General features: G+C 44.3%; 1 protein-coding gene across 1 annotated transcript in view; it reads right to left on the reverse strand.

Moving 5' to 3' along the window:
* The window catches only part of CACNA2D3 (calcium voltage-gated channel auxiliary subunit alpha2delta 3), an 839,655-nt gene that overhangs the window by 345,390 nt on the left and 474,704 nt on the right, over window positions 1-19,561 (reverse strand). The gene's annotated exons all lie outside the window — the stretch shown is intronic.

A 19,561-nucleotide genomic window follows, 5' to 3' on the forward strand; every position in this document is an offset into this window, starting at 1 on the left:
AAGTGCCACATGTTCCAAGAGCAAAGGTGTTAATTACCTGCTATGGCTCAGTCGATTTCAAATGGAAACCTTAAAAAAGAAAAAAAGCAGCCACGTGTGTTCAAAATCCTGTACCAAAGAGGGTCTCCTGATACGGACTCAGCAGCCCCAGAGCCAAGTCACAGACAGAGCAGGTGCCTCATTTGCTTTTGGGATCTTTTTAAAACAGGACAATGAGAGAACTTTCCACCTACCTGGAGACTCCCTCTGAAGGGTAGGCTCTTTTTGCCCTCAGCAGAGCCCAATAACCTCAGTCAATGCATTAATGTCCTTCTGTGACCCCATCAAGTCTCACTAACTTTCCCATTACAGCAGAGCAGATGGGCAGACTCAGTTGTAGTCAGTTACTGACTCCTCAAGGATTTAACTCTCTCCCCGAGTCTTGGGGTACTGAGCATTAGCAACCTCCTGAACTGCAAGCTGCCCTTGGCACCGAGTCCACATTTTCAGCGCCTCTTTAGTTGGGGAGTGACTTTGCCTCCTTGCCTCTTCCTCCCTCCCTCCGTGCACCGTTGTGTAATTCTGCTGGGAGATAGCCCAAAATATTCCCTGTGCCTGCCCCTTGCAGCTATATTTCCATGCAGAGTTGGTGAACCCCACCTGACCATCTGCTGGGGAAAACTCTGGAAGGAAGGTGTTATGTAAATATGAGGGGAGCTCAGGCTGATGGAGGAGCTCTGTTTTCCTTGTCACTTTTGATAAATCGCGCACTCCCTTACTTGCTTCTCCTCTGCCTTCCCAGCAGCGAAGTGATTACTTAAGAGGCACCAAGCAAGTCTTTGTGGAATAGAAATAGCCGGATATACTCCCTTCCCCAAGGGCTCCCAGAAACGTCTCAGTAAACACAAACAAAAAGCCCAGGCACACACAAAGCTCCTCCATATCCCTGCAAAGGGTAGGAGCTCAGACCAGCTAGGGTGGAAAAAACAAGGTAAATTTTCCTCCAAATGAAAAGAAATTTCAGTTACTAGGAACAAAGGAAATGATAGATAGATGAATGAATGATAGATGTTTACTTCAAAAATGGAGGATTGGGTTCTCTTGCGAAAATGCATAAATGATCAAAAACAAATTCCTCACTTATTTCTAGGCACTGCTTTTAATGTATAAAATGGGGATGCCTGCCATCATAACTCCCTCTCTGTTTTTTCATAATACATCTAGTAAACCTCCACTAGAAACAAGTTGATTTCCTAACCACATAACTAATAATAATTTTCAATATTTACTTGGCTTTCATCATACATCTCCTTGCACTGGCAAGGGAAGGCAGAGAGAGAAGGTGATCTCCCTTACTCTGCTTGGCAACCATTTCCAGTTACCTGAAAGCCCACCCTATTAAGATAACAGGATGTAAGTCAAAGTCAAAGTGAATGGGCCCACACGCCATGCTGGCTGGCGGTGTGTGTCTACTTGTACTGCTTCAAAACATCCAACAGGTCTGGAAATTAAGTGTGAAAAATCAGTGAAGACCCGGAGCCCATCACAAGAAGGGAGAACAGGACCCTGACAGTCCAGCTAATGCCTATAATCACAGTGATAAAGGCTCATAAATGGCTTCATTCCACCTTGTCACTCACAGTCACCCCTTGCTCTTGCTACCTGCAGTGACCTTTGTCATGCTTGAGCAAATAGCTCCCGCTGTGAGTTCTCTCTTACTGAGTGGCCAGATGGGGCGGTTTTGCTCCATTATTTGTTTCTGTAAAGGGAAAATGCCAACAGAAAGATTCATTATGGTCCAGCCCATCTCTGCAAAGCTTCTCTGATTTATTAGGGCATAAACTGCTGTACCGGCTGTAATGAGACATAAATGTTCTGGAAGGCCTATGAACTCCAGGAGGAAACGCCTTGCCATCACACTTCTGTGCACCTAATTTATTAACAGCTTGTGCCCGCACAGCCTGGAAAATCCTGCCAAATCTGCAGTCTGTGGCAGTCACCTATGGGGTGGGCAAGGGAGAATGGAAAAAACGTGTCCAACTCAGACAAGTGACAGAAAACTTATGGGCACACTGTGTAAAACGGGGATGCCTGCCATTTCTCCATGAACTCCTCAGCAGACATTTGGCCAAGCTTACTATATGGGAGTGCAAAATCTCCCGAATTATGTGATGCAAAGATCAAACTGGACTTTTTTTTTTTAATTTCAGGGATTTCCTTGACCTTGCATAGGGGAAAGCATTATATTTACCACACAGTAACACCAGTCACTGTTTAAACTCCCTCTATCATTTGAGGGATATTTTCTTCAATGCAGTGTTTGTTCCAGCTTATTACAGCACTCATTGCAAGACAATTAGCATTTTGGCTCTCTAAACATCACCCTTTAAATTCAAATATAGAACAAAAAATTAACAACAGACCAGCACGTTTTTATACTTCCTTTTATATAATCAATTTTTTCTTAGATCATATTATGCATGTCTTTTAAATTCAATTTTGGTTGCATTTGCCAAACTTTATGAAAAGAATAAGTAGTGAGCTGCCAAGGAAATATATAGCATCCTGACTTGATATTAGGTATTAGGCATTTTATACTGCACACACTAATGAGAGGAGACCATCTTTTGTCACTGAAACATTCCTTTACAAAATATGTGTTGAGCATATACCACATGCTGGAAATCTGATAGAAACACATGGCTCCAGCCCAGGACCTTCCATATGATTTGCAGGGCCCAATACAAAATTAAATTGTGAGCAGCCTTGTTCAGAAAAGCATAAAGGATTTCAAGATGGTAATAGTAGAGCATTACAGCCATTCTGAACGAGAAGCCCTGAGCAATTGCCAGTCCAGTAGCATGCCCATGAAGATGGTCCTGCTGTACTATGTGGAACATACAGTTTAATGAAGGAGTCAAATAGTAAGACAGTTCCACTGATAAGAATGTGAGAAACAGACATTAATGCTCAGAAGGAAAGAAATACTACCCTACATAAAAGCAAGACAAACGAATACAAACTAGGACATATGGTAAAACCTCTTTTATTGAGTAATGAACAGGAGGATCTCCTGAAATGGAGTAGTAACTGCAAATCCCTCTTAGGAACAAAGAGAGGTGTCTTGGCACAAAAAAGGCCAGGTTTGCAGTGAAGTCTGGGAGAGAAAGATGCCAGACCCCTTCAGGGTCTTGCAGGCCATGGCAGTATTAAAAGAACATTAACGGCAAGCACACAATGGAGTGGTTCCTTATCAATTGTATAAGTTCCCTTCCAGGGTCCTCCTCACTTGCATCAAGTGGCTCAAATGACCACTGCAGCAATCTGGGCAGGCTTTCAGAAGATACTTACATTTGTAACATCAGAAGAAGCAGAATGATTTTGTTTGTAATCTAAAAGACAAAGAATTCCTCTTGATGCAAAGCAAATGCCAAGAGTGAGCTCAGAGTACAATTCTACACCTGAGAAATAAATCTTGGTAAACAGTGATCGAGATTTTGGTACTGTAATTCAACACAGCAAAAGGCCAAGGATGCCTCCTTGAAAAATGGTGGAGCCATATCCACATCCTGACTTTATGGTTCTCCATCCCCAGAATGTAGGACCAAACACCCTAGAAGCATTCCTGCTTGTAGATTCTGGCCTCCTGAACTCTTCAGGCTGTTCATACTTGAGTAGATATTACTATTAACATTTTTTTTTAATTTATTTTTATTAGTTGGAGGCTAATTACTTCACAACCTTTCAGTGGGTTTTGTCATACATTGACATGAATCAGCCATGGAGTTACATGTATTCCCCATCCCGATCCCCCCTCCCACCTCCCTACTATTAACATTTTTGTGTGAAGAAAGAATGAAGACTAGGGTATTTTCCCTCTTAGTCACATGCTGATGACTCATCATGAAAAAAAAAGGAATTCAAGATATTCTATGTTTAATTGACTCACTCTATTTTTTAATTACACCTAATTTATTATTATAAATTCCCTCTTTTTCCTCATAATTTTCTCTAACAATCAAATCCATAATAATATATCCAAAAGTAGACTTTTCTGAGTTAGTTCTTTTCTATCTATATCCCTTCCTGATTAAAAATGCATCCATCTGCTCAAATACACATTTGCCATCTCATCCAACCATCCACTCACACACCCATCTATCTATCCATCCATCACTCCAACTCTTTTACTAAGTATTAGTGTTACAGATAATGAAATTCAGAGTCAAATAACTTATTCCCTTTGGCCTTTTCCCTCTGTCTCTGGCAGTTTTTGTGGGATTATGAACCATAGTAAGGCACTGGGGAAGAGGGTGAATCAATGTTTTGGGATTATTACAGCTACTTTACACATGGCTATTTATGCAGCATAAGGAAGGAAGCTTAGGAAGCTAAGAAAAACTGATTTTCTTACAGGGAATAAAAAAGAAGTACATGATAAAATAAGTTTGTATTTCACTTCCAAGTTCTGTGGCTGTAAATAAAGCTTCGTTGGTCGAGCTAGGAGAACCCCAGAGGACTGATTCAAGAGCTCAGTACTGAGCGACAGACGGCTTGCCAGAGAGATGAATGCATTTCATTATCTTGTGCTTATTCCATAGGCATAATTAGAACTCCTTTGAGAAGTCAACTAATTATGTAACAGCCAACAAAATATGTGAGGATTTCACTTTGGCATTAAGCTGAATCTATCAAGTTCTGTTTTAATTTATGATTTCCCATTAGAAAGGGACCAAACAGGACAAGCTGTTTCCACAGCAATGGTTTCTGATTAGTATCACTGGATAACATAAAGGTAGAGTATATATCTTCCCCTTGGGGCCTCACTGAAGAAAAGACAGCTTAGATTATCCTGATATATTATTAGATGTCCCAATTGTCCCACAGAAACACAGCTGCGGGTATATTATTTCTGGCTGAGGCAATGGTAATATGAGGTATCAGCAGAGACACCAAATGAACAACCTGTACTAGCTGGCTAACTTTTTTCCCCTTTCTATACATTGTCTGTATGAAGCAGGGCGATCAGGGCCCAGCACCAGGGGCTCCAGCTGAAGCCTCACACTTCCCAGCCCACAGCCAGCACCTCCATCTCTAGCCAGCACTCCATACTGAGCTTTCACTCTGATAAGGAACATCAGCGATCTTACTGTCTCCAGGAGAAAGTGTCAGTTTCTGGACCCTCTTATCTGCCTTTTCCCATCTAAAGGGGATTGCATCTCCCAGTCCAGGCCCAGGAAATGACTTTGGCACTTTTTTCCAGGAAGCAAAGTAAGGAAAATAATGTTGCATAACTCTTCAAATGGCAACCCAGAGTGTTTCTCAAGAAGGGGAAAAATGGGGTAACAAAGACATTTTTCAACAAGAGGAAAATGAAAGGCACAACCTCTCATTTCATTTGCAGGTAACTTATAAAACGAATGTGACATTTTCCCCCAAAGCCCAAGTTACTCCTGGATAAATTAGCTTCAGATGATGCTTTAAAAAAAAATAATAATAAAAGGTGGGGAAGTAAGTCATCCAGCTGCTATGTGACTGCCAAGCAGCCAAAAATGGTTCAATAGACTTTTGAAAATTTCTAATGACAGTCTATTTTGGAACATGTAGATATAGCTTTCCAAGTCCAGAAAGAAAAGGTAGGGCCTGTGGGATACAAAGAAAGCACAGAGGAAAGGGATGGTGGACATGGGCATGGGGGCCACCACTGGCCTTCTTGTGCCCAGCAGTCTGCCCATTGGTCATGGCCCTGCCCCTTTTCCAGTCAGATGGGCCCATGCCATCCTTCTCTGCTAGCAAGCCAGAGAGCTGCCTCCAAAGGCCTGGAGCTGGCCCCTGACACAGAACTTCCTTGCCATCTGGGATTCAGCGCAGGCAGCTGGAGTTAGTGAAAGAGTTAATGTGATTTTCCACTCTCCCCACTTGCTTTGAGGGACTCTAGTGAGAACTGGCCTGATCAAATCACCTTTAGGAAATGGAAAAATCTAACTCACCACAGAGAAAGGCAAGCACAGCAAGGAATGCTGGAGATGAACCAAGGACGGGCTGAACAAAGCTGCACCATTAAGGCCACAAGAAAGGGAAACACAGACCCAGAGAGAAAAAAAGGTGGCAGCAAAGCAGAATCTTCCTGTGTGTAGACAACCCCCTCTCTCACATGTCCACCTTCCCATCCTCGGGGTACGGAGTTCAAGGCCTGGCATGCACATGGCAAGGAGGGGGCTCAGCTGCTATTACCTTATGCATCTCACAGATGTGTCAGCTGGTATGAGTTAGCCAGGCAGTGACCACATTTTGGGGAGAAATCGTTCATTGATTTATCACAGGGGGCATAAATCATAAATGCATTTAGTTGTCTTCATCGCCTTTCTTGTCATCCTGCCCCTCTGAAGTGAAATTAAGAGGCAGATGTATTATCTGGGATCAATTCCAGATCCCACTCGTGTTTGTAAAAAAAAAGGGAAACCAGGACGGGTTTCACACAAACCTTCTGCCACAGGTTGATCAAAGTCCCAGCACCTCGAAGGCCAAGTAACTGCACAGAGAATGTGGAGAAACTGGGTGATGAGAGGGGTGGTTAACTCAGTTCACTCTTACTCCTCAGTCTCAGCTAGGCTGAGGACAACAGGAGGCCCTGCACTGTTCCTACAATAAGCCAATCCCTTCATGAGTTCAGGACTCTGGGGCTCACAGAGCTCTCCTGTCCACCATGAACTGGCAGATCTCAGAGGCAATGGGAGAAGAGACAGTGGTTGGCTGCAGCTACAAGTTTTTTTAATTAAGTCAATGAAGACAATGGCCACAACAAAGCAGACAGACACTCTTCGAGAAAGGCCAGGAAGACTCATCTCAAACACTTTTGCATTCTGATGTCTCAGGTCCCATTTAGATCTTTTCAGGGATCCTGTCTCATTCACACTGTCTCCCTGGAGAAGTTTGTCCTATTCTATTCCATGGACCATAAGGTATTGTCACATGCCTGTTTTAATGGTTCTTGCAAAAAACTGGGAAAGAGCTACAACAGCTACAAAGCTATTTTATAAACTAGAAGCTTAACGAGTTCCACCTCTTTCTCCTGATGTCAGGGGGCCAAATGTTCATTCCTAGATCAAGATTACTTTCACTGGATTTTTTATTTTTTGAAGGGCAAGTTCCCCTTTAAAGTCTATCTTTTTATTGTTGTTTTTAATGAGAAGAATGCATAACAGGCCATTTCTAAGTCAGAGGAAGGGAAAAGATTAGTACTTTCAGGAAAGTTGAGACAATTATTCCGTGGGAGTAAAAACACATTTCAGTATCTCTTTGGCTCATATAGACATCCTTCCGTTTGAAGTATAAACTGGAAAAGTCTCCTTCAAAATTCTAAAACCACCACTTCTTGTCTCTGTCCCACTGAGGCACAGAAACAAATCATGTGAAAGCAAAATTAAAATGATCCAAATCTTAAAAGCCATGAGTTCTGAGGATCAGATTCACAGAACTAAAGATTGAGAGTGCCAAAAATTCAGGCTCTGACCCAAACAGCTCCAGATTCCTGTCCCTAACCAGGTTAACCCTCTTCAAATCAGAAGGCACCATTCCAGGGCTTGATGTGGCCCCAGGAGGCTGCGAAGCCACATAACTATTCTTCCCTGTACATCTCCAGTTCTGTCGGCATTCCAGTGCGATTTCCACTTAAGCCTCTTGGCTTTCTAATACGGCACGTCAGGCAGCAGCCTACCTGCTAGATAGTTACCATGCAGTTTATATAAGTCTCCCATATCAGTCACCATCATCAGCTGTTCTGTTTTGTAGACGAGAATCTCCAAGGAGTGAAGAAGACAGGAACAAATCTTTTAATGTGAAGACCTTGGGAGGGAGCAGAAAGGCTCCTACAGAGGCTCTGAGCCAAGAGAAGGTTCTAAAGTGTAGGGTTGTAGTGATGGGACATATTCACTAAATCCTATAAATCTCCTCCCATCATACTTTTTATAGAAATGATTAAGGTAGTCGGACAGATGGGCTTCCCTGGTGGCTCAGTGGTAAACAATCTGCCTGCCAATGCAGGAGACATGGTTTCAATCCATGGATTGGGAAGATGCCCTGGAGAAGGAAATGGCAACCCAATGCAGTATTCTTCCCTGGGAAATCCCATGGACAGAGGAATCTGGTGGGCTACGGTCCACGGGGTCGCAAAGAGTTGGACATGACTTAGTGACTAAAAAAACAGTCGGAAGGATAACAGGTCAATGGCCAAAATCATTTGGCATTGGGAATCTCAGGTTTTATCCCCAGATGTTTGAAGGGGTAATGCAAGGGTCAGCCAATGGAGAATATTGGATTTCAAAGAATCTACTGGAAGAAGGAGTTTCATTTCTGAGGCATAAAGGTGATTTCTTTGTATCAATAGCTAAAAATGCAAAGGGCTCCTCTGGGATAAAGACCTATCAACATAAAACAAGCAAAAAGTACCAGGAGGTGCAAGGCTCAGGCTCAGATTTGGGATTGAGAATTCTTCCTGTTGGGTTGTTGGGATCAAGTTCTGCTTCTGATGGATGGAACAATTACCAGAGTTACTTCATTTCCTTGTGATGTTTATCTAATATAACACAAGATGAAAAACCTATCAAAGTAGTAACTAAGACTGCTGGAGTTTAGGGCCATGGGTAACTTTAAATCAAGTAGTCAGGGTGGCTCTCATTGCAAAGGTATGTCTGGGCAAGGACATCATGAAAGTGAGGAGTGAGACAATGTGAAAATCTGAGGGACAAAGTCCCCCAGCCTGAGGGCATAAGAATTGCAGACATCCAAAGGCCAAGAGCAGTGGGCTGTGTGAGGAAGCAGAGTGGAGCCAAAGTCAGAATGAACAGGAACCCACCAAACCAGGCCTTGAGGGACTCTACTGGCACTTTGGCTTAAACTTGGCAAAGAGTGGGGAGTGAGTAGACACTTGAGGCTTCACTGGCACAATTGGCCTCCAGGTTCCAAAGTGTCTGGCTGCTGTGTAGACAATAGGCTCTGGAATACCTACTTCCAGTGAAACCAATCTACCTGAGGATTAAGAAGAAATGTCATTTGACTGTAATTTATATGCATGTATGAGAGCAACAGGGGTGGAAAAGCATGCTGGCCACCATGCCGCGTTGCCCCTGATCCCAGCACACCAGAGCATCTCTTCTTGATGTTGCTAAGTGCCCTGCCTGGCTCAGCCTATAAAGGAAATGAAAGAAAGGGGGTAACAGCTCACGGGTGAGCTGATGAACAGGCAAGATGGGCTCAATCTGGCCCAGGCTTCCCCAGGACCCAAGTATCTCCAAGCCAGTGTGTCCTCCTCGGAGGCCTGGTCCCAGCCTTCTGAGTCCTTTCTTTCAAGTTTCTAAGTTTTAATAATGACCTTCTCTTCCCCTTCCCACTCCTCCCATCCCCCACCAGCCAAAGGGGAGTTGTGACTTCCATGATACCCTAAACTGTTTGCCCTTTCTGCTTACTAATTCTTAATGTTAAATGCTCTTTGCTAAAACAACTGGTGGATTTCTATTACTGATTGGACCCTGCCTGATCCACTGGGCACACAAACCAGGTAAGTGGCATTTCTCAGTGGGCCCAGCTTCTTAGAGCAGAGGCGGGTCTATGAGCCATGTATCAAAATGCCAATTCTAGAGCTGGGCTTACAAAGAATGGAACAAAGGAAACATTTTTAAAGATCCCCCAACCACTCAACCCTCAGTTTTCAAGTACAGCTGTGAACAATTTTATGTAGATGACGATCAAGATCCCCAGCTTCACAGTGGTGGGCTCTGGGGCCAGTGACTTAACCCCTCTGAGCCTGAGATCCCTCACCTATGACATGAGGGTGGTAATAAAGCAGAGCTAAGAATTAAATGACAAAACCAAGTGAAGTGTTTGACCCTGCATTCAGCATGGGGAGCAGAGATGGACTCCCTGAAGAGTAGCTACAGGACAGCCATTTTCAGGAGGGTGTGGGGGTTACTTGGGAATCTGCACTGACCGCCCACCTGCCTTCTGAAGACAGTAGTGTCTGGGCAGAGGCCAAGGTCCCCACCCCGAGCCCACACAGAAAAACAGCACTGGTAGCAGCAGGGGAGATGCCCGCACAGCTGTTCTGAGTCCCTGACAAGAAGACCTTTTGCAATGGCCGGCAGCAGGCATGCATCACTAGACTTCGTTCCTAACTTGTCTCATCATGTTCTTGCTGGAGTCACAGGATGTCTAGTACCAGCAGAAGTAATTAAAAATAAACTGGGAGACAGTGAACCATTTCGACTCTCCCTTCAGCAGTGAGGAGGGCCTGCACGAGCTCTCACCACGGTGACTAGAAATGTCTTTCCCTGTCATACCACTGACTGACCACGAGAAATGAATGTTCCTGCTATTTTCCCAAGACAGCTGTAGGACTGATCACCCTTGAGAAAATACAGCAACGACACAAACTCACCCAAAACGTTCAGACCAAATGTGACTTTAGTCAGGGAAGGAGGGAACAAAGAAATGTAACCATCCAACCAAGCCCTGAAGTGAAAAAGCAGTAAGAAACAGGAGCAGCTGGGAACTTTCATAGGAATCTTTAAAAGTCGACTACCTTCATGGACATCCACTCACATTACTTATGGTGAAGAGAGCCAGTACCCAAACTGCATGCCCAGCCCATGTCCATGCCTCATAGACTGACTCCCATCCAGTGGCCAGAGGAAGCGTCTGAGGACAACCAGAGCATGTCTCTCCTCTGCTCAGGAGCCTGCAGTGACTCCCCACTGGCCTTGCAGCACAATCCCCACTCCCACTGAGCCAATCACAGGCCAGAGGAGCCGGCCCTGACTTGTCCTACCAGTACTCCACCACCTATGACACAGCCCCAGCCCACCAGGCTCCTTCCGGCTGCTCTTTATCCAGCTCCTCACACACACACACAACTTCTCATCAGGGCCTTTGAAACTACTGTTCCTCTACCCTTTCCCACCCAGCTCCTCTCCCTACACGCACTCTGCTTGAAGAGGGTTGGTTCCCTTGGCCACCCCATTACTCTGTCTCTGGCCCTTGTTGGTCTCTTCAGAATATGTCTAATTACTGGTCTTCTCACTTTTTATCTGTAATCTGTTATTTGCTCTCTGAGATCTCTTTGGAGCTATCATGTCAGTCCCATACTTCTGGGCTCTGGTCCAATGGCCTAGGACACAGAAGGGCTTCAATAAAAATGAACTGCTGCCCGCCCCCTCCGCCCCCAGTATGGCTACTCCCTGTTACTTTCCCTTCAAACAGCCCCTCGCCACCCTAAGCCCCCACGTTAAGCTGGTTCTATGGGATAAGGAATGACAGAGCCAGAGTGCAGGTGGGGTGGGAGGAGACTGTTGGGACCACTCCTCTAAGAGCAGTGGGATTTAACTCCTTTCCCAGTTGCCTGTGCTTTCAGGAAAATCCCTGCTCCTCTTAATGGGCTCAAAGGAATGCAAAGACAGATGGGAGGGGCTTTGTAAAATCATTTGAAAGTCAAGGGGAACAAAGCAGTTTAGGAAAAAAGAAATAACAAAACCTTCCTTACAAATCACTTAAGATTATTTCAGGGCAGGCATTCTTAAAAGGATAAACCCTCAGTCCTCACTCAGCTCAGGAATTCTGCTCTCCAGACTGGCATCTGCTCCCCACCCCCCACCCCAAGATGAGAGAGGGATTCCTGAGCTTTCCAAAACTACCCCAGAGGTACTGAGGCAGAGCTAAATCCTTCAGCTCCTCCAAGACCACTAGGGCCCATCTGGTTGAGGCGTTAGCTCCCAAATTATGCCAAAGGAGGGAGGTAGGGGGCAAAACTCCCAAGAGTTCCATGTGACAGACACCAGCTCAAAGAAGATGGATTTCCAACAGTTTTCAAAAGTGTTCCAAAGCCAGGTCTCCAAATGATTTTATGATCAAGGGCCTCCCTTCACCCTCAAACCAAAAGCTGCTTGTGCCTATACCTCCTTGTAGCCCCATCGGGCATCCTTGAAGGACCCTGAGTCCTGGCTGTCTCTGAAGGGGCCTCATAGCTACCACCTCCACTTTTGTTCTGGTGAAAAATAAAACACATGATACTCATAACTGAAGCAGCAGTCACATTTGAGGTTGCCCTGTGCTTTCAGAAGAAGAAAATCATTTAGGTAGTACAACCAGACAGCCTCTTTTGAGGCTGCACAACTGGCCCTGTGCTTAACTTTCTGCCTGAGGCCCCAGTGGGCTCTGAGGTCCCCAAGGCTCTGACACTGTGCAGATTCTCCCACACTTGGGGATGGGAAGGCCAAGGAGACAAACCCATCACCCTTATGACAGAGTCCTCAGTGTGGACAATTCTTTCTCTGACATGAGGGCATTTTGTTGTACTTTTGCCTTCAAGTTGTGTGCATCCTGGTTAAGGGCTCAGCCTGAGTGTTCAACTGCTGGGTTGTGATTTCGGCTCCATCAGATTGGTTATGGAATCCTGAGTCAATTATGTAGCCTCTTGCTGTCTCGGTTTCCCCCAGTTTTGAAAACAGGATAGTAACAGTACCTACCTTCTGGGGTTTGTGAGAATTAAGTACACAAGAAGAATTCAGAATGGTACCTGAGAGCATTCAATAAGAATTCATTTTGTTTTATATATTTAAGTACAGGAAATTGGTTTAAAACATTCTCTTATTGATGGAGACCTGGGAAGGGGAAGTAAATTGAGCAACCTGTGTTTCTCATCACAGACTCACATGAAAGACAGATGGTATGGTGACACCTACCACATACAGAAGGGTCTACACTGCACACCCAGGCAGGGTTTCACAGTTTACCTACAACAGAAGTGAGTTAAGACATGGTCTGTTAGGTGACAGTTGCAGCCAAATCTTTCTCCCTGAAGAATAACACAGAGCAAAATAAGAGATGTGAAACCACAGTGGTGCATTCTGACCCCACAGTGTCAGGGATTCCATGAACTCCATTTCATTTGGATTCAGGGAGTCTCTAGTTTCCTGGGTCTTGGTAAAAGGGGAATCTGATTCTCTCTAGGGTGTCCCCTCTGTTGCTTCAGTGACCCAAAAGATGTGACACTCTGCCATGTACCATGTCACCACCAAAATAGGGTTTGAGGGGCAGTTCCATGTCACATTTATGAAGATCTGACATTCTGGGCACCAGGTGCAGACCCAGGCTGTGTACCCGCCACTGGCTCTCCTTCTAAACCACCAGATCACAGTGTACTGTGACCCAGCCCTGGGCAGCACTGAAGGAGAAGTCAGGAGCAAGGAAGGACAGAAACAGCTCATGACGGAAAAGAAAGGGTCGCATCACATTTGGGGAAGAGATACCTACAGCACAGAGAGAAGTATTTGCCATCAACTCTCCTATCACGTGGTTCATCTATTTGAGTAGAACAAAAGCAACGGAAAGGCAGGAAGAACTTGCCATTATCATCTTCTGTTGAATTCAGCCAATGCATACATTTCTAAAGGCATCACAATGACTCTCAACCATGTACTCGCTGGTCTAAATTTCCTCACAGATTCCTTCAGATCAACGATTGGAAAACATATTCTTAAAAGGCCAGATAATGAATAGTTCAGACTTTGCAGGTCAGATGGTCTCTGCCACAGCTATTCAACTTTTCAGCAACAGATGATGTGTAATCAAATGGGTATAACTGTTATAACAATACTTTGTTTACAGATAATAAAATGTTAATGTCATATAATTTTAACAAATCATGAAATATTCTTTTTCTTTAGTAATTTTTTTCCCATTTAAAAATGTGAAAATCATTCCTAACTCAAGAACCTCCCAAAGCAGGCAGTTGGCCACAGTTTGCCAACCTTTTTTTCAAATCACTAACTTACCATTTTCTTACCTGTCCACTCTGTCTTACGCATCATGGGAGGTAATGACTAATAATTCCATGACCTTTTTCTTTTTTAAAAAAGTTCATTTGGAAGAGCAACTACATAGATGGCAGGCATAGCCATTTTTCTAATTTAAATGTAGAAATGTAGGCAGCTTTATTTCTTGAGCAGATCCTGGAATGAGTCCCGTTCATACTGAAGAGTTCATATTTTATTCCAAGTGTGTAAAGCTGCCATTAAGCCGCTAACCAATGGATATTAGCTAAAAGTCAATGGCATCCAATAAATGGATAAATAATTCCTCATTTCTGCTTCCAGAAATAACACACTGGCAAGGGACACACTGCATAGGCAATCATGATGTCGCCTTCATAGACTTAAGACTAAATCACCATTAATGCCTTCCTTCTTCCAATTCATTCTATAATGTTTTCCTAAGCAGTTGCCTTGCACAAGGCCCTGGTTAGGAAGCATTAGAACATGACAAGCACGAGTGCATCCCACTTCCTTCTGCTTTTCTTTCTTGGAATCTGACTGCCGTATGGTGAGCAAGTCCAGGCTACTGTACTGAAGAGAGAAGACGCAGTGTGGAGAGGAAGCCCGCAGGGAGGAGGACCAAGGCGGCCCCACCAAGCTCACAGACGGACACAGCTTCCTCAGGGACCCCGCCGGACGTCATGGGGAGCAGAACTACCACCTAATTAACCGACAAAATTGAAAGGAACGATAGTATTTGCTATTTTAAACCATTAAGTTCGGGGATGTTTCACAGCATTGCTACCATGAGATGATTCTCTTTCCTTTCTCCCTTCACCTTGCTTCTTCAAATAGCTTTCTATTGCTACATAATAAGTGACCACACATGCAGTGGCTTAAAATAGCAAACATTGGTAATATTACAGTGGGTCTGAATGGGGATGGCTTAGCTGAATCTTCTGTTCATCATTTCACAACGCTGCAATCCAGGCATTCATCTGGAGGCTCCAGTGGGGGAGAATCTGCCTCCAAACTCAGCCAGACTGTTGACAGGATTTATTTCCTTGTGACTAACACTGAGGGCCTAGATTTTTGCTGGCTGTTGGCCGGAGGCAGACTGCCCCCAGTTCTTTGACACACAGAGTTCTCCAAACAGCTGCTTACCTGTCAAATCAGCAAGGGGAGTCTCCTGCCCTTAGGGAGTGTCCAGTCTCTCTCTTGCTGCTGCTGCTAAGTCACTTCAGTCGTGTCCGACTCTGTGCAACCCCATAGATGGCAGCCCACCAGGCTCCGCCGTCCCTGGGATTCTCCAGGCAAGAACACTGGAGTGGGTTGCCATTTCCTTCTCCAGCGCATGAAAGTGAAAAGTGAAAGTAAAGTCGCTCAGTTGTATCCGACTCTTAGCAACCTCATGGACTGCAGCCTACCAGGCTCCTCTGTCCATGGGATTTTCCAGGCAAGAGTACTGGAGTGGGGTGCCATTGCCTTCTCTGGTCTCTCTCTTAGGGGTTTTCAATTAAGTTAGGCCTACTCCTGATAATATTCCTCTTAATTAGCTGAAAATCAACTGGCTTGAGACCTTGATTATATCTGCAAGATTCTCTAACCTTTACCATATTCTATCATTTAAAAACAAGTCACAGGTCCCACCCACACTCTAGGTGAGGCGCTTAAACAGGGCATAAACATCAGTGGGCAGGAATCATGAGACTACTCTAGGGACTCAATGCCACACTTCTCTGCAGGGACAGGATAGAGTGCATGGTGATGGGACTGGTCAGAGATTCAGAACTTCTCCTTGAGGACTTATTAAACCAATGAAGATGAAAAAACAGGCCCAGAGGTGATTACCGTGTTGGATTTGAAGCTATACACTTCCCTTATATGGTTCGGTAAAACTCAGGTAAAGACAAGATGGCATCTGGCTAGAGAAGAGAAAGGAAAGTTTATGGCAGGCCTAAGAGAAAGGAACAAACACCTAAAGGCTGGGCACTCTAGACCGTGCCTGTGTTCATCCAAAGTGGTGGTCCAGAATTCTACACCTGTGGGTATGCAAAGCATTCAAGTGAAGTAGGTGAGAGAAGATAATGGAGCATGATGAAGACCATGGCCAAAAGAACCAGACATCTGCCATCGAAGGGGGCAGCCATTCTTCAATTCCAGTCATTTTTTGCCATATGAGAATGTTGACTCCAAAGTGCCATGTGTACATCTTTGTGAAACTAAAACTTTAATATTGTTAATATTACTGTTTTGTCTCCAGATTTTGAAATGATAATCAGTAACTGACAATTTTTTAAACAAAGTATGAGCCAAGAAACACATACCTGTGCACTGGATTTGACTGAGGGAATAGACGCTTGTGGCTGGATGAATCACAAGTTGTAATAAAGACTGCCAGGAGAAATAGCAACAAATTCAGATATACAGATGATACCACTTTAATGACAAAAAGTGAAGAGGAACTAAAGAGCCTCTTGATGAGGGTGAAAGAGGAGAGTAAAAAAGCTGGCTTAAAACTTAACATTCAAAAAACTAAGATCATGGAATCCAGTGCCATAACTTCATGGCAAATAAAAGGGGAAAAAGTGAAAGCAGTAAATAGATTCTCCTTTCGTGGACCCTAAAATTACTGCAGTGGTGACTGCACCCATGAAATTAAAAGACGCCTGCTCCTTGGAAGGAGAGCTATGACAAATCTAGACAGTATATTAAAAAGCAGAGACATCACTTTGCCAACAAAGGTCTGGATAGTCAATTTCCAGTAGGCATGTACGGATGTGAAAAAGGAGGAAAGTGAGGTCACTCAATCGTGTCCAACTCTTTGCGACCCCATGGACTGTAGTCCTACCACGCTCCTCCGTCCATGGGACTTCCCAGGCAAGAATACTGGAGTGTGTTGCCATTTCCTTCTCCAGGAGATCTTCCCGACCCAGGGATTGAACCCGGGTCTCCTGCACTGTAGGTAGACGCTTTACCATCTGAGCCACCAGGAAGTCATATGGATGTGAGAGTTGGACCATAAAGAAACCTGAGCACTGGAGAAACGGTGCTTCCGAATTATGGTGCTGGATGGAGGAGACTCTTGAGAGCCCTGTGGACTGCAAGGAGAATGAACCATTCAATCTTAAAGGGAATAAACCTTGAGTATTCATTGGAAGGACTGATGCTGAAGCTCCAATACTTTGGTCACCTTTGCAAAGAGCCGACTCATTGGAAAAGACCGTTTTGCTGGGTGAGATTTGAAGGCAGGAGGGGAAGGCAGTGACAGGGGATGAAATGGCTGGATAACATCACTGACTCAGTGGACATGAATTTCAGCAAACTCTGGGAAAAAGCAAGGGAGGACTAAGGACCCTGGCATGCTGCAGTCCACGGGGTCACAAAGAGTTGGACACAACTTACTAACTAAACAACAACAAAAGGTAAACATAGAGAAGCAAAAGTGGCAGAGCCACTGAGTAACCAAACCCTATCCCTTGGGCTATTTCTACAGCACTAGTTCCCCAGTGCGGTTTGCCCACTAGTACCATCCATATCACCTGCAAACTTGTTTGAAATGGACGGTCTCAGGCCCCATCAGCCCAACTGAATCAGAATCTCTGGAGCTGGGGTGAGCAATCTGTGTTGGAACAAGCCCTCCAGACGATTCTTATCCTCACTAACATTTAAGAATCACTATGTTATAGGAATCAGGTTCCAGCCTTAAGATTATTTAACTCTCTCCTGAACCATTTCTTGTTTCTATAATTTTGAAGATAGCAAACAACAGCACAATACAACCCTCCACTAAATACCTAACATTCAAAATAATAGAGAAGGATGACTGCTTAGACATGATGCAGCATCTCACTTTAACACAGTACTAAATCACATTGCATTTTATACAAATTTATTACCTGCACCTTCACAGAGAAGTCATCAAGAAGATGAATGTATATGCATATGAATGTCATGGAATGCTCCAGAATGGAGCAGGAGGAGAGGGATCCTGCTATTAATTTTTAATCATAGATTAGAAAGGCCCTCTTGTTACAGAAATAAAGTCTGCCTCTGCTTGATAATACTTCATAAGTAGATCAAACTGCTTCATGGAAGGCTGAAATTTGCAGGACCCTGGTTCCAATTAATCCAAGAAAGCACCTGGCCTGGAGTCAACACTGTTTTTTTGGAAAGAGATGTTGAAATTCCTGTTTTGTCTGAAGAGTTACAATTTTGCAGCCTTCATCCTATGCCTCTCCCAGCAAGTAAGGATAGGATGTTTAAATTTCAATATTCCTGGGCTACAGCTATCCATCACATATCACCAAGCAAGAGGGATTCATGTGATTCAGCATATAAATCTCACATGTTAATACATTTGCTGTAATGGAGCTGCTTATTAATAGGCCCATTTACTTCATTCTTTGATTTAAGATGGTCCCAGATAATGTAAATTACCCTTCAACATGCTGTGAGATGTCATGGCCCCTGTGAACATCTTATTTGATGACATGTTTACTAGTGTTGTGCCCCCAGGCTCCGCAGTCACTCGGCCACCCCTTAGGGCTATGCATTCTTAGGTAGTGGCCATGTGCTCAGCAATGTGCTCTGCGCTGTGGTGGTGCAGGTGTAAACAGTATGCTCCCTCCTCGGCATCCTCCTCCATTTATCAGGAATTAACTCTGTCCTCTACCTGTCCCTGGAAATCATCACCTGAAACATCTCACTTAAAATCACTTGTCCAACAGTGAACTTCCGTCTTATTCAACTAGTGAACTCTAAAGTCAGTGCTTATTGTGAGAGCTGCGTTCAGCCATACTTCTTCCTGGATGTCCCCCAGGCAGGTGCCCGGCCAGAGGCCCACCTACTCTCAGCAAGCCCAGAACAGCTAGTTTTCCCTCCAGCTTCAGAAATGATGGCTGTCTCTAAGGTTGAGCAACAAGGGAAGGAGATGTTATCCATTTGGGGACCACATTCTACAAAACATATGCATCTTAAAGCACCAGAGTCGTGCTTGGTGAGGTGAGACGACTGTTACCAAAGACACAGGAGGACCAAGAATGGCTAAAAGAACAAGGGATGGCAGCTCACAGGGCCTCAAGCGTGCATACTTTCTGGATACAGTTGAGTGCACAGTTGTCATCTGTCTTCTGTTTCTTTTTGCCATGCATGTGGTTAGCTCAATTCCCAGAAATTAAACATACAAAGTGGAAGAAGCAAAACAGACTTGGTCTAAACAGTCTCACGCCCCTACAGAGACAGTCAGACTAATGCCACTGACACGAAAGATAGAAAAGGGCCGTTGTGATACCTGCAGGCTAGCACCCTCTCTGATGAACCTCTATTTCTTGCTCAGACCTCACCATTAAGTTGAGGTAGTGATCACCAGCTACCAATCTACTAACTGGTATCTATTTGAGGTACTTATTAAAAACACGGAATCCTGGGCCACATCCTCAGAAATTCTGATTCTGTAAGTATGCAACAGAATCCATAATTTAAAAGCTCTCCACAGGAAATTCAAACTGGCTAACAGCTTGAAGAACCTCTGGGTTAAGGCACTCAAAAGACAACAAAAACATTGATATCTTTCACTGACACCCTAACATATGGGTTTATCAAATAAATAAATGTTAACTTGGAAATGAAAAAAAAAGAACTTGAATAGAGAAGAGACAAGCTTTGACAAGGGTAAGGAATGGCACTGGGGGATGAAGAGGAGATTCCGGATGGTAATGAGGGGACAGGAAGGAACTACAGGAACATGGAAACAGAGGAAATGGCTACAAGGCCACATG

This window comes from Dama dama, chromosome 24, assembly GCF_033118175.1.
Source record: "Dama dama isolate Ldn47 chromosome 24, ASM3311817v1, whole genome shotgun sequence".
NCBI classification, from domain to species: Eukaryota; Metazoa; Chordata; class Mammalia; order Artiodactyla; family Cervidae; genus Dama; species Dama dama.